At 40.8% G+C, this 15,655-nt stretch overlaps 1 protein-coding gene across 1 annotated transcript in view; it reads right to left on the reverse strand.

Moving 5' to 3' along the window:
- Positions 1-15,330, reverse strand: part of ccdc181 (coiled-coil domain containing 181) — a 33,109-nt gene extending 17,779 nt beyond the window's left edge. Inside the window, exon 1 of the mRNA XM_060833064.1 lies at positions 15,242-15,330. The gene's annotated coding sequence lies outside the window, so the exon portion shown is untranslated. The remainder of the gene's footprint in view (positions 1-15,241) is intronic.
- Positions 15,331-15,655: the final 325 nt, after the last annotated feature.

Genomic DNA, 15,655 nt, shown 5'->3' on the forward strand with positions numbered 1-15,655 from the left:
CAAAACATTCTGTTCAAGTCAGTCTCACACAAGAAATTATAGATAATAAGATGATGTTTTCTTGGAAATATAAATATAAAGTGATTGATTGTGAGGTCTTTGTCGAGTAAATAAAATGAGACCTAATTGTTCAAATGAAGAAAATGTGACGGCTGCATTGATGGACAAATAATCTAGCTCTGTAATTTAACATACAATTCCAAGATAAAGGTGCATTATGATCAGAGACTGGAAAGGTTGTAGGAAACAATTTGTATTTTTTTTTAAAGTATTTACTAAACCATTATATCTGGTGTGCCCAAAAGAGCTATCTTTGGTCACTTTACTATTTCTCAACAGAAGCAAAGTGGCAGTTTCCATGCATGCAGATGACACCCACCTTGATTTCCCCTCAGTTACACTACTCTAACCCTCCATAGTCTCTAAATTATCAGATTGTTTAACACTTAGTACTGGACAAACAGAAATTTCCTCCAACTAATACTGGGAAGACATGCTATCAACTTTGATTGCCAGCACAAACATTTATCCCTGATACTGAGTCTATCCCTTGCTCAACCAGAGGCTAAATCAAACAAATTGCAATCTTAGTGTTGACGAAGGGCTTATGCCCGAAAAGTCAATTCTCCTCCTCGGATACTGCCTGACCTGCTGTGCTTTTCCAGCTCCAAACTCTCGAAACTTAGACCATTTGATCCAGAGATGAGATCCCAACCACATAATTGCATAATCAGCCAGACTTCATATTTCCATCTGTGTAATATTTTCCACCTTGGTCAACCTCAGTTCATCTGCTGCTGAAACCTCGATGCTCAGACAGCAGTTGTAACTCAGTGGTGCAAAACTCTCCAGTCCTCTGTCAGGGAGATAGGATTCCTTCTTCCAAAGTCACTTCATTAGTACCTTTGCTGTTGACCACCAGCCAATCAGCCCTGGATACTATCAAGGTGGTGCAGTTCAAAACTAGATCTAAAGGGCTTCTTTTAGCCACATTTAACTAAAAGAAAGCACTTACAGAAGCACAAAGGCAGTCAAAGCTATATCCTGAGGGCAAGTACTGAGAGAAACCACAAGAGTGAACACTCAGTACTGCATGTATTATTGGAAGTGATGTTTGGATGAAGTTGGTTGGCAATAATTGCTTTGCAACTAAAATGTATTTTAATTCAGACTTTTGACCAACATATGCAATGACAATCCATTAAGATAAGGTAGAATGTGGAGCAACTGTAACCTATGGGTTTTTTTTTAAAAGGAGACTTGATGCCATTATTAGAATGTCACAGACAACCCATCTGCCTCAATGACACCTTGGGAGCCTCCCCCCTTCCTTCTCTTCCTGAGGTAGTCACTGAAGCCTATTTTGCCATGATTGTCAACTTGTACTGTATAGGATGCAGCGTGCCATTTGGAACTGCAAAACATAATCCAACAGGTAACGGAGGGCTTCCCACAATATCTCTTACCCACCACCACCTTGTTTGATTTGTAGTCACATGTATGTAAGTACAGTGAAAGTTTTGTTTTGCGAACAACACAGGCAAATCATAGCAAACAAGGATACACTGATCATTGTGTGCTTAGACAGAGCAAGGTGTACATAGTTATAGCTGCAGAGGTAGTGCGCAAAGCAAGATAAATGTTAGCAATATCAATATCATTTGAATAGAGAGGTCTATTCAGTCGTCTAATAATGGCAGGGAAGCTGTTATTGAACCTGTTAATATGTGTGTTCAAGCTTCTGTATTTTCTGCTTGATGGATGGAAGATGTCAAAAGAGAGCATTACTAGGATTTTGGCAGTCGTCTTGTGGCAGTGAGAAGTGTAAATGGAGTCCATAAATGGAAGGTTGACTTCCCTGAAGGTCTGGGCTGTGCACACAACTTTTGGTAGTTTCTTAGTCTTGGGCAGAGCAGTTGCAATACGAGGCCGTTATGCACCCAGATAGAATGCTTTCTATGGTGCATCTGTAAACGTTGTTAGGGGTACTTGTGGACATGCAGAATATTCTATACAACCTGAGGAAGAAGAGGCATGTTGTGCCTTCTTGACTGTCGAATCTATGTGAGGGGTCCAGGACAGATTGCTAGTTATCGTCACTCCTGAAAACTTGACGCTCTCAACCCTTCCATCTCAGCTCCATTGACGTAGATAGGGTCTTTTCCTCCTTTGTTCCTGAAGTCAATGATCAGTTCTTTTGTTTTGCTGACATTGAGGGTTTGTTATCACTGCACCGTAATGCCAAGCCCTTTACCTCCTCCCTGTATTCAGACTAATCGTTGTTTGATATCTGTCCTAGCACGGTGGTGTTGTCAGCAAACTTGCAGATGGCATTTGTTTGGAATGTGGCTACACGCTCAGGGGTGTACAGAGAGTACAGTAGAGGGCTGAGATCACATCCTTGTAGAGTGCCAGTGTTGAGGATTTTCATGTAAGAAGTGCTGTTGTCTATCTTCACTGATTGTGGTCTTGGGTCAAGAAGTTAAGAATCCAATTACAGAGGGCAGAGCCAAGACCTAGGTCCAAATGGGATCATGGTGTCAAAGGCGGAGCAGTCATCGATGAGTAGGAGCCTGATGTAGGTGCTCTTTGTTATCCAGATGTTTCAGTGATGAGTGTAGGGCTAGGGTAATGGTGCCTGCTGTGGACCTTTTTGCTGGTAGGCAAATTGAAGGGGATCAAGCCAGGCTGGGCGCCTAGATTTGATGAGGGCCATGACCCGTCTATCAAAGCACTTCATGATTATGGACATTAAAAGCCACTGGGCAGTAGTCATTAAGGCACTTTGCATGTGTTTTCTTTAGCACTGGGATGATGGTGGCCTTATTAAAGCAGGTGGGGACTTTGGCTTGTAGCAAGTAGAGGTTGAGGGTGCCAGCAAATACCTCCACCAGATGGTTCTCAGCCAAGTTCTCTGTCTGAGCCAGTTGCTTTCCTCAGGACGTCTCTCAGGAAGACTGATCTGTCATCTGCAGTGGTTACATAGGGAGCAGGTGCATCTGGGCTGCTGGGGCAGGTGAACTGAGCAAAGAAAGTATTAAGCACATCAGGGAAGAATGTGTTTTTGTCTGCTATCTTGCTCTGCTTCATTTAATATCCTGTTATGTTGTGTAGGCCTTACAACCGGCAGCAGGTGTCAGTATCATTGGTTTGGGCCTCTAACTTGGTTTGGTACTGCCTCTTGACATCTCTGATGGATTTGCGAAGGTCATATCTGGATTTTCTATATAAGTCTGATCGTGCAACTTGAATGCTGCGCACCTGGTCTTTAGTAGACAATGGATTTTCTGGTTCATCCAAGGTTTATGGTTGGGTAACACACAGATTGATTTCTTTGGCACTCAGTCCTCTGCACTTGCTACTCGTCTAGGTTGTTCAGTCTTCTTGAATATAGTCCAGTCCACTGATTCCAAGTTCTGAAGAAGCTGTTTTGTTGATTCAGACGTTTCAGCTTCTGCTTGTAAGCTGAGAAGTGGAACAGGGTTGTGATATGATTTTCAAAAATGTGGATACAGAGTATGGAGCAATAGGTGTCTTTGATGGTTGCGTAGCAGTGGTTAAGGATGTTCGGTCCTCTAGCAAGGCAGGAGACATTTTGGTATTTTGGCAGCACTCTATTGAGGTTGGCCAGGTTGAAGTTGCTAGCTATGATGAATACGGCCTCAGGGAATTTCATCTCCAGAGTATTTGTAGCGGTGTAAATTTCATTTTGTCACACATCCCTTAGCAAAAATTATTCTGTTAGAAATAGATTGCTTCTTAATGATTTTTTTTAGCAATATGGTTCTTATTAGGAGATGTGCTATCCAAGTTTGGTCATTATACAGATGTACAGCAGTAGTCCTGATTTTTGAGCAACTACCTTTTGGTTTAATGTGATGGTTTGAGGCAGAAATGGTTGACTGACATAGGGTAAAAGCATGGCAACTACTGAAAGAGCAACATGATTTATGGCAATCTATCCATGATCACATACCACATATGTTTAAGGAGTGGAACCCTTTGTGGTTGCAGTATATCTACTCATTGGACTTGTGGCAACTGCAGAGTTAAGTGCATGCTTGATAGCCCCTTGTGCCATTGGGAAGTTCTCTACCTGGGAAAAGTCAAGTGCTCATTCCTCCTGAGCGAAAAGGACATTCTTTCTTAAAGGACCTTAGTGACATCTTGAATGCAATGATGCATATTAAATTGAGAAATATTCAGCCTGGAAAGATCTACCAGTATAGATATTGAGGTCCACAGTGAAGTTGACAAGATGTGGCAGCACTAGCCTCCCCAAACCCTGCATCACGGGTCCCATCAAAGAAGATAGCACAATGTTCTACTTTCCAAATCAAAGTAGTCACATAAATTCAAGTTGTTATTGTGATTTGCATGAATGGTGCTTTAGTGGGATAAAAGGAAAGCTAATACAGGTACACAATCCTTAATCAAAAATTCCAAAATCCGAAAAGATCCAAATTCCAAATTTTCGTGGAGTGTGGAGCGTGGAGCGTCATTTTGGCGTGCAAACAGGTGACCCAATTCCACACCCACTTGAACCATGTCACTCAGTCTCAGCACTTGTACTATTCACATGTGCATCTGGTGTTAGGTAATTTTTTAAAAATTTCAATGTGAAAATGTCATTTATTCTGCAATCTGAAAAATTCCAAATTCTGAAAAACAACTGACCACAAGGATTTCAGATAAAGGATTGTGTACCTGCAGTAACAAATTTCATTTGGATAGTGATGCTGAAATGATAATTTTAATTTTTGAAACTTTAATTACATTATAATGGGTCTGAATTTGAGGTCTCTGTGATTGTGCTTCACTGATTTTTTTTGAAATGTTGCTTAATGAACTATGGGGCTGCTAGCTCATTAGAGAGGAGGAGAGAGAGACAGACAGACAGACAGAGATACAGACAGTCAATCAACTGGGATGATTTAACCAGAGAGTCACCATACCTCAGATAAAGGGACAGACAGAGAAAGGAAGCTCATTATGGTACACTTAGCTGTGCGGGAATTGGACACATGCGGTTGGCATTACTCTGTATTGCAAACCAACTGTCACGCTAACTGAGCTTGTAGAATTCAAACCAAAAACTAGAATAATGGTGACCATGAAACCATAATTAACTGTCGGTAAATAAGAAGAGGGGGAAAGTGAGGGCTGCAGATGCTGGAAAAGCACAGCTGATCAGGCAGCAGCCGAGGAGGACAGTCAACGCTTTCAGCCTATGCTCTTCATCAGGAATGATTCTGCTTGAAATGCCGCATCTCCTTCTTCTTGGATGCTGCTTGACCAGCTGTGCTTTTCCAACACCACACTTCCTGACGGTAAATAATAACATAAGAACTCGGAGCAGGAGTAGGCCTGCTCTGCCATTCAATAAGATTATGGCTGATCTTTTTGTAATCTCTCACTATAGCCCTTAATTCCTTTACTGTTTAAAAAAATTATCTATTTTAGCTTTAAAAACATTTAATGAGGAAGCCTCAACTACTTCACTGGGCAGTGAATTCCATAGGTTCCCATACCTCTGACTGAAGAAGTTCCTTCTCAATTCAGTCCTAAATATGATTCCCCTTAACTTTGAGGCAATACTCTCTTGTCCTAGTTTCACCTGCCACCTCTTTCCTTCTACCTTATCAGTTCTCTTCATTATTTTATATGTTTCTGTAAGATCCACCCTCATTCTTCTAAATTCCAATGAATATAATCCCAATCTACTCAGTCTCTCTTCATAAGCCAACCCCCTGAACTCCGGAATCAACCTAGTGAACCTCCTCTACAACCCCTCAAGTGCCAGTGCATTCTTTTTCAAGCAAGGAGACCAAAACTGCATGCAGTACTCCAAGTGTGTCCTCACCAGCACCCTATACAGCTGCAACATAACCTCCCTGCTTTTAAACTCAATCCCTTTAGCAACGAAGGACAAAACTCCATTTGCCGCCTTCATTACATGTTACATCTGCAGGTCAACCTTCTGTGTTTTATGCACAAGGACACCCAGGTCCCTCTGCACAGCAGCTTGCTGCAATTTTTTACCATTCAAATAACAGTCCCTTTTACTGTTAATTCCTATCAAAATGGATGAGTTCACATTTATTAACATTGTATTCCTTCTGCCAGACTCACTTAAACTACCTATGTCCCTTCACAGTCCTCTGCACATTTCACTCTACCACTCATCTTTTGCAAACTTTGACATATTAGATGTGGTCCCCAACTCCAAATCATCTACATAAGTTGTGAATAATTGTGATCCCAACACTGATCCCTGAGGCACACCACTGGTCATTGATCGCCAACCAGAAAAGCACTCATTCATCCTTACTCTTTGACTCCTGTTAGCTAATCAATCCTCTATCCATGCTAATACATTGCCTGTAATGCCTTACATCTTTATCCTATGCAGCAGCCTTTTGTGCGGCATCTTGTCAAATGCCTTTCGTAAATCTAGATATACCACATCCACTGAGTTCCCATTGTCCACTATGCTCATAATGTTGTCTTGGAATTCCAATAGATTAGTTAAGTACCTTCATGAACCCATGCTGTGTCTGCCCAACAGGACAATTTCTATCAGTATATCTTGCTATTTCTTCCTTGATAATAGATTCAAGCATTTTCCCCACTACAGAAGTTCAGCAAAAGGTCTATAATTCCCCATCTTTTGTTGAGCTTAGTTTTTTAAACAGTGGCGTCACATTTGCTGTTTTCCAATCTACTCGAACTGCCCCAAAGTCCAGCGCATTTTGAAACATTACCGTAAGGGAATTTGCTATTTCTCCTGTAAACACTTATAGTAATCTGGGATGCATTACATCAGGGTGAGGAGACTTGTCTACCTTTAGCTCCATTAACCTACCTCTTTTATAATAATGATTGTTTTCGGGTCTTCATCTTTGTCTCCTTGTCAAATACTGGGACATTATTCATGTCCTCCACTGTGAAGACTTGACAAAAAATACCTGTTCAATGCCTCAGCCATTTCCTCACAGACCATTACTAAATCCCTCTTCTCATTCTCAAAAGGACCAATGTTTACTTTTAGCCACTCTTTTTCGTTTTATATATTTATAGAAACTTTTGCTTTCTGTCTTTATATTCTGAGCTAGTTTACTCTCATAATCTATCTTACTTTTCTTTTTAAGTTTTTTTATGGCTTTCTGAAGACATTTAAAGTTTTCCCAAACTCCTAGTTTCCCGCTAATCTTGGCTACTTTGTATGCCTTCTCTTTCAATTTGAGAGCCTTCCTTATTTCCTTAGGTATCCACGGCAGATTACCCCTTTTCCTAAAGTCCTTCCTTTTCACTGGTAAATACTTGTGCTGAGCACTTTGAAAAATTGCTTTGAAAGTCCTCCACTGTTTGTCAACTGTCCCACTATAAAGTCTTTGCTTTCCAGAGTGGGCGGCACGGTGGCACAGTGGTTAGCACTGCTGCCTCACAGCGCCTGTAGACCCGGGTTCAATTCCCGACTCAGGCGACTGACTGTGTGGAGTTTGCACGTTCTCCCCGTGTCTGCGTGGGTTTCCTCCGGGTGCTCCGGTTTCCTCCCACAGTCACAAAGATGTGCGGGTCAGGTGAATTAGCCATGCTAAATTGCCCGTAGTGTTAGGTAAGGGGTAAATGTAGGGGTATGGGTGGGTTTCGCTTCGGCGGGTCGGTGTGGACTTGTTGGGCCGAAGGGCCTGTTTCCACACTGTAAGTCTAATCATTAATCACTACTTTAGCCAACTCCTCTCTCATCCTATTGTAGTCTCCTTCATTTTAGCACAAGACCTTGGTGTTGGATTTTATCTTTTCATTTTTATCTGTATTCTAAATTCAACAATACTGTGATCACTCCTTCCAAGAGGACCTCTAACTATGGGATCACTAATTTGTTCCTGTCTCATTACACAGGACCAAATCTAGGATAGCTTGCTTCCTCGTCGGTTCCATTACATACTGTTCAAGAAAACTATCGTGGAGAATGCAACAAACTTCTCCTCTGACTACCCTGACCGACCTAATTCGACCATTAGATATGTAGATTAAAATCCCTGTGATAATTGCCGTACCATTTTTACAGGACTTAGCTATTTCTTTGTTTATTGCCTGCCCCAATGTGCCATTATTATTTGGTGGCGTATAGACTACGCTTATCAGTGACTTCTTAGAATTTCCAATTTTCACCCAAATGAATTCAACCTTATTCTCCACCGTGGGCAGCACGGTGGCACAGTGGTTAGCACTGCTGCCTCACAGCGCCTGAGACCCGGGTTCAATTCCCGCATCAGGTGACTGACTGTGTGGAGTTTGCACGTTCTCCCCGTGTCTGCGTGGGTTTCCTCCGGGTGCTCCGGTTTCCTCCCACAGTCCAAAGATGTGCGGGTCAGGTGAATTGGCCATGCTAAATTGCCTGTAGTGTTAGGTAAGGTATAAATGTAGGGGTATGGGTGGCTGGCGGGTCGGTGTGGACTTGTTGGGCCGAAGGGCCTGTTTCCACACTGTAAGTAATCTAATTCATAGAACTTATATCATCTCTCACCACTGCCCTGATGTCACCCTTAAATATCAAAGCTACACTACTTCCCTGTCTGTCCTTTTGAATAGTCTGATACCCTTGGACATTTAACTCCCAGTCATGACCATCCTGTAACTATGTCTCTGTAATGGCTACTAAATCATATTCATTTGTGGTAATTTTTGCCATTAACTCATTTATCTTGTTTTGAATGCTTCGAACATTCGGGTGAAGTGCCCTTATGTTAGCTTTTATACCCTCTTTATCAATTCCAACATCTCTAATAATATCTCCTCAGTCATCCTTTCTTTTTACTTCTTTTATCGTCTGCCATGTAATTAAATCCTTTTGCACACATGTTAACCTGCTGCTTCCCTTTTTATTTACCATAATACTTCCTGATGATTCACTAGTTTAAAGTCCTAGTGACCACCCTATTTATCCTTTTCACTAGAATACTGGTACCAGGCCAATTCAGGTAGAGACCATCCCATCTGGGTTCACAGATATCCTTTAGAGAAAGAAATCTGCTATCCTTACCTGGGTGGTCCACATGTAATTCTAGATCCACAGCAATGTGGTTTACTCTAATTATCCTATGAAATGGCCCAGGCAGCATCAAAATCACGACAAAGGCTAAAGAGAGGAATGAAATTGTATAGATTATCCAGAATCAACATATGCATCAGAGGCAACAAGGGCAAACCTAACCCTGTTAATGTGACAAAGATTTCTTTGTTACTATCTGGAGGCTTGTGACAAAACCTAATGTTGCTGACAACACCGAAGATGAGTTAACAGCACCAGTGTAACTGAACTGCCTGTGTCTTAAAGAACATATCTGCTAGACGGTTCTGCATTATGTAGTGAGGGAACAAACAAGAGAGGAAACAACTTGACTTCTTTCTTATATATCTACCTGTTGCAAATGTATCTCTTCATGATAGTAACAAGTGCACAGTTCTTGTGGAGATGAAGCATTACCTTCACACTGAAAATAGCTTCCATGATGATGTGGTGGTACAACCACCACACTGTGATTGATGATCTAACAGCGTTATATGCAGTTTCCTCATAGTCTGAGGAAATGTAAGGAACAGTCTAAGAGAGAGATAGAAGGAATACCTCACAGTAAAGTATGTTTCACAATGTAAACATAAGGACTTTTGTAGAAACTTCCCATAGTCAAATTAGAGCCACTCTTTGGTTGATGAACCATTCCTACAATACAGACCCAACAATCTTGAGCTGCTTTATCATTGGATTTCTTCCATTATAAGGTCAAAAGATGGGATGTTCGTGGATGCTTGCACCATGTCCAGCACAAATATTTGCAGAAGCAAGAATACAGCAGACCATGTATATATGCAACAAGACCTACAGAAGTAACATTTGCATCTCATGCCATGATCATCTCCAAGACAGAGAATCTATTTCCCCTGGACATTCAAAGACCAGAAAATGAGCTGGATCAGTCATATAAATACTGTGTGGCTCCATAAGTGAATCAGAGGCTATAACTTCTGCAGCTAGTAACTCACCTCCTAACTCCCCAAACTCATTTCACCACCTGCAAGGCATATGTCAGGAGTACGATGGAATCCTCCCTACATGTCTGGATGACAGAAACTTCAACAACACGCAAGAAGCTTTACATAATCTAGGACAAAGCAGCCAACTTAATTGGCATCCCAACATGAGTTCCAACAGTCAATCCTTCACAACCAACACAAAGAAGCACTATATACCCATATACAAATTACACAGCTACTCACTACAGCTTCTTCAACAGAACCTTCAATACCTGCAAGTGATAACATCCAGATATTAAATAGATATATGGTAGCACCCTCACCTTCAAATTATCTAAGTCACATGCCATCCTGACTTGGAATAATTTCACTGTTTCTTCACTACTGTTAGGTCAAAATTCTCCAATTCTCTTCCTAACTGCATGATGGATGTACCTACTCTTCATGGACTGCAATGGTTCAAGAAGGAGCTCACCAGCACCTTCTTAAGAAAATACAGGAATAGGCAATAAACAGAAAATATTGCTCCTACCCAAATATTTATTCCCTCTTCACCTTTTCTGTAGGTCATTATCATTTTGTCTTCAATCAAACAACTTCATATTTATACCCAGGATGTGAAAAATGTTGGGTGATAAAACTGGAGAGCATCATAATAGAGTCTAATCCAATTTTCTAGTTAGAATAAATGTGCTTTAAAACAAGGACAACAAACATGATTGAGCATCTGACCAGTTTTCCCTTTTTTGGAAAATATCAGAGCAATTCCATATGCCAGATAATTCTTCACAAGAGTTGGGACTGGGACTTGACAACTATATGGTTATTTTCTAAAGTACTTCCGATTTTTGAAGTATTTCTAGACCACAAGTATCTTGTCACATAGTTCCTCACACTCATGCCTGATCGCATACCCTAGTTCCTGTGGTTACCAATTGCATCATCATAACAGAAAGGTTGAAGGTATACACAAGACACAACCATATCAACCATCTTGACACAGAGCATTTTGTCTTCCTACACAAGCATCTTGCTTATGTACATACCTGGCAGCTAATTTCAATCAAGTTAGTCACTGATGCAAATAGGAAATTTTTATTGAAAGATTTAATAAAGGACTGTACATCACAGAAAGATTGTGGCACAGAAAATGGCCAGCTTACACATTTTGCTATGTTTGAAAACCAAAATTCAGCACAAGGTTGGAGTAATTAATAGAAGTATACTGAGGTTGCTATAGTGAAGTAAACACAATAATTTATTATGTTGCATGCCTATACTTGTGTTCATTATAACTAATACAACATTGAAATATCTTTTACATGGATGCAGTCTTGTAGCAATTGTTCTTATAGCTACAGTTGCAGAGGCATGAAGTTAGTCGGTATACAATGTAAAATGTCAAACTGTACGTTGTCAGTATTTTCTATCACCTCGAACAGAATGCTTATAACAAAGTGTACACAAAGTGAAAGCTTCATAAAATACAGTAACATTAACATTTGTTCACTCCTACAATAGCAGAGGAATTGGTTTAGTTAACAGGGAAGGGACATCAGGTATTTTAAAATGTACTCAGCAAAAGTTTCTGAGTGGGGACTTAGTTTTAACTTCTATTTGTCCATTCAAAACCATAAATTATAGTACCTAATATAGTGTAGCAATACCAGAGTTCTGTCACATTCACTAATGTAAGAGACTATATTGCAGTTTTAAAAATCTGCGTTCATTTACGCTCCTATTTTATCCAATTAAGTGGGATAATAAGACAGAAGGAACCTACATTTATACAACACATTTCATAACCTCTGGACCTTACAAAGTGCTTCACAATGAACATGTTATTGTTAAAGTATAATCAATGTATGCAAATGCATGAGCAAATGTTCACGTAAAAAGATTCCAAAACAAAAATAAAACAAAACCATTGCCTAGATATTCCAATCAGGGTCAGTAACTCTATTTCTGCAAACTATTGGACAGGGGCCTCCTGTTATGAAACTTTTCACGATTTACGATTCAGCAAAGAAAATTTTCTTAGAACCAACATCCCTGTTTGCAGCAAAGAGTTGCTATGTTCCATAATTCAAGGGTCCAACAGCACAGCCAGCCACGTTGGTGGCCTCTGTCAAAGGCTAACTATGTAACTATGGTGGCCAGGTGTAAGAGGTAAGGTACCAGATGGATGATGTAGGCAGAGTGCCAGTGAGTAGAATGCAATGGTGCCAGGTAAGTGAATCAGTGCTTCAGGCAGATTCAGAGTGTTGGGTCTAGGGAGGAGGCCAGGTAGCAGGGAATTAGGTGTCATCATGTCCGGAGGCAAACAGATTGGTATGGGGGTGTGGAGAAGTTGTTGATTCCATCAAGGAGTTGTCAGGTGGGTACAGGTCGGTTCAGGGTTGAGGAAAGAAAGGCTTGCACCAGCCCAGGGGTTGGATTGAGAGGAATGGGGAAAGCAGGTGCTGTGGTGGCAGAGGATGGTAGGTTTGCGTTGGGAATTGTTGGGTCCATTGGGGTGGAAATGCGAGACTGGGATCCAGGAAGGACTGGAGTGCTGAATTGAACAGGTGGGAGAAAGTGTCATTTCTTAAGGGGTCAGGTTTGATAAGGTGGAGAAGTTAGGTTACGGGTTGAGGGAGAGGTAGACTGGTTAGAGGGTAGCTGCTAGGGGATCCAAGGGAGTGTCAAGGGTGGGGGAAGTGTGCTCAGAGGTGAGTGGGGACTTCAGGTTAATACTCACCCAGTTGTTAGGGTATGTTTTAAATCCTTTAATTTTTTCTGGGTATCTATTAAGCTCAACTACATCAAAAATCTTTGAATTCTCTGACTTTATGGTCTTTTTGGGGGTCTAATTGCAAGGGAATTGTCATCAGTAAATTCAAATTCCAGGGAATTGACCACAAAGTCAGACGTGTCAGGGATTCTGTACAGTCCAGTCTAAGTTGCTCCCACATAAGTCATATGTTTTAGCGATCTTGATGGATGGTCAAATATTGACCAGACTGGGAGATCAACCTGCTGTTCATTGAATAGTACCTTGGAACTTTTACTGTCCATTGCGAATGACACACAGGGACCTGTGTTCAAATCTAACTGAAACACAGCAATGCTGATAATACAGAATTCCCTCAGTACTGTACTCACGCATCAGTCCAAATTATTTCTTCAATATTCTGAACACACAACTTTGGCTCAAAGATGAAGCTGATAAAATATTGAATAACAGTTTATTGCAATAACGTACCACCCTTGTCTGAAATTGTTGTTTTCCCTTCTCATCTTAAACCTCTGCCATCTAGTTTTGGACTCCCCTACCCCAGGGTTAAAACCTTGTTTATTTACCCTATCTATGCCCTCATGATTTTATAAACCTCTATAAGGTCATCCCTCAGCTTCCAACGCTTCAGAGAAAATAGTCTATTCAGCTTCTCCTTATATCTTAAGCCCTCCAACCCTGGCAGCATCCTTGTAAATCTTCTTTACTAACAATGGTTGCCATAAAGGTTATGAAATTAAACAAAAATCTTAAATTAGTCATCATCTCACAAAAAATGCGAAGTCATGTTATGTACGCAATTTTTAAAAATGTAACCAAAAGAGAAAATGCTGGAAAATCTCAGCAGGTCTGGCAGCGTCTGTAAGGAGGGAAATGAGCTGACGTTTTGAGTCTAACGGACCCTTTGACAAAGGGTCCGTTAGACTCAAAACATCAGCTCTTTTCTTTCCTTACAGATGCTGCCAGACCGGCTGAGGTTTTCCAGCATTTTCTCTTTTGTTTCAGATTCCAGCATCCACAGTAATTTGCTTTTAAAAATGTACTCCAATTTAAGAAATGAAGAGAGAACATGTAAAGGTCGACAGTTCAAGTTTCACATGGAGAGGATTCTGTCAGCAATAGCTTTAGAAGAATTTGCGCTGAACAAAGGTTGTATCACTGAGGTTATGTGCATGAACATCTGAAGATTAAGTATGTAAAAAGGAATGGAAACCAATTATTGTGACTAATGTTTAAATCAGAAGTCTGAACTATGCTGAAAAGGGATGATACTCTGATGCTGTTCCTCTACTTGGTTGGAACAATGTTATAACCTAAAAATAAAATTTCAGCCCCACTAGAATGATTGTGCAGGAAGGAACGTTGACCTGGGAAGGCAAAGAGACAAAATCATACAACTACAGTTACAAACAGAAGAGCGGTATTCAGCTAGATTTACACTTCATCTACATTTCCTCAATATTAAAGTGATAACTAAGTCAGAAAACCCTATTGGGGATACCGTATATGTCCTAACTTTCAAATGGTGTGGCCATTGTCATGCATCAATGTTTTAAACACAATATTTGAATATTACCATTTAGGATTATCTTAAAAGAAAAGAATTGTTTTATGTAATTATCATATGCAAATAATTATTTTTAAAAAAACTTCACAGATAACTCAATAACACAATTTGATATGACAACCCACAGCAATGTCCGATCAAATATGTTGATAAACTGAAACTGCTGAAAAAACTGAGCAGGTCTAGCAGCATCGATGGAGAGAAAGCAGAGTTAATGTATCAGATCCAATGACCCTTCTTTAGGACTAAAGAGTCACTTCATCCGAAACGTTAACTCTGCTTCATGTTAACAGATGCTGCCAAACCTGCGGAGTTTTTCCAATAATTTCTGTTTTTGTTTTTCAGCATCCGCAGTTATTGGTTCTTATTCGTCAAACGTGTTGATAAGTATTTGTCTTCGAAGACTTTCAATTCTTTTTTAAATCAGTCAAACCTCATTTGAGAATTCAGATGCAGCCATTAATAAATATAAACCCATAATTAATAAACATAAAATGGATGCATATCCCACAAGATGACAACAATCGTTTGCCCATTTGTTTTGCGTACTTTTTAAAAAAAATCCATAATTTGGATTATTCATTAATTAATGAAGTTGCTGCGTATTTAGTGTGCAAGACCCAAAAAGAGAACAGTAGGGTTCTTGAGGTACAGTGGTAGCATCCCTATCTTTGAAACAGGAGGCCCAGATTCAGGTCCTACTTGCTTTGGAGTTGTGTAATAACATCTCAGAATATGTTTATTAGAAGGTATCACAAAGAGAACAGGGAAAATGGCGAGTCTGGAATTTCGATCTGTCAGCAGTGAGCGGCATTAAACACCCTTCAGTATAGGGCTAGAGTGTTGCGATCACCTACCTGTGCATGGCGACCTCGCTGCACCATCCGCTGCCCTTACTCTCTCAGCGACCACCCACCCGTGTGCCCGCCTCCCGCTTTGGCTGCCGCTCGACTGCTGCGTTCAAAATCCGTTCTCTTCCCAACAGCTGCCGGGCACGAGCCATCAGTTAGCATAGCAACAGTCCCTTGGCAACGCAGACAACTGTCAGCTCATGACGCACTGGTTGCCAAGTTTTATGTGGCGGCCCGCGGCGCGCTTGCGCAGTTGTGTATGATGGTTGAGGGTATTGCGGTGCAGAGGAAGATTTCACTTGCCCGCCTGCTTGATTTATTGGATGCTGTGAATGGTGTTTACAAAACAGGAACAACGTAAGATGAAAGCTGAATGAATTATCAATGAAATAAGGTGAATTGAGAAGAAGCGGGGTGGAA

The sequence above is a fragment of the Hemiscyllium ocellatum genome, chromosome 12 (genome assembly GCF_020745735.1).
Source record: "Hemiscyllium ocellatum isolate sHemOce1 chromosome 12, sHemOce1.pat.X.cur, whole genome shotgun sequence".
NCBI classification, from domain to species: Eukaryota; Metazoa; Chordata; class Chondrichthyes; order Orectolobiformes; family Hemiscylliidae; genus Hemiscyllium; species Hemiscyllium ocellatum.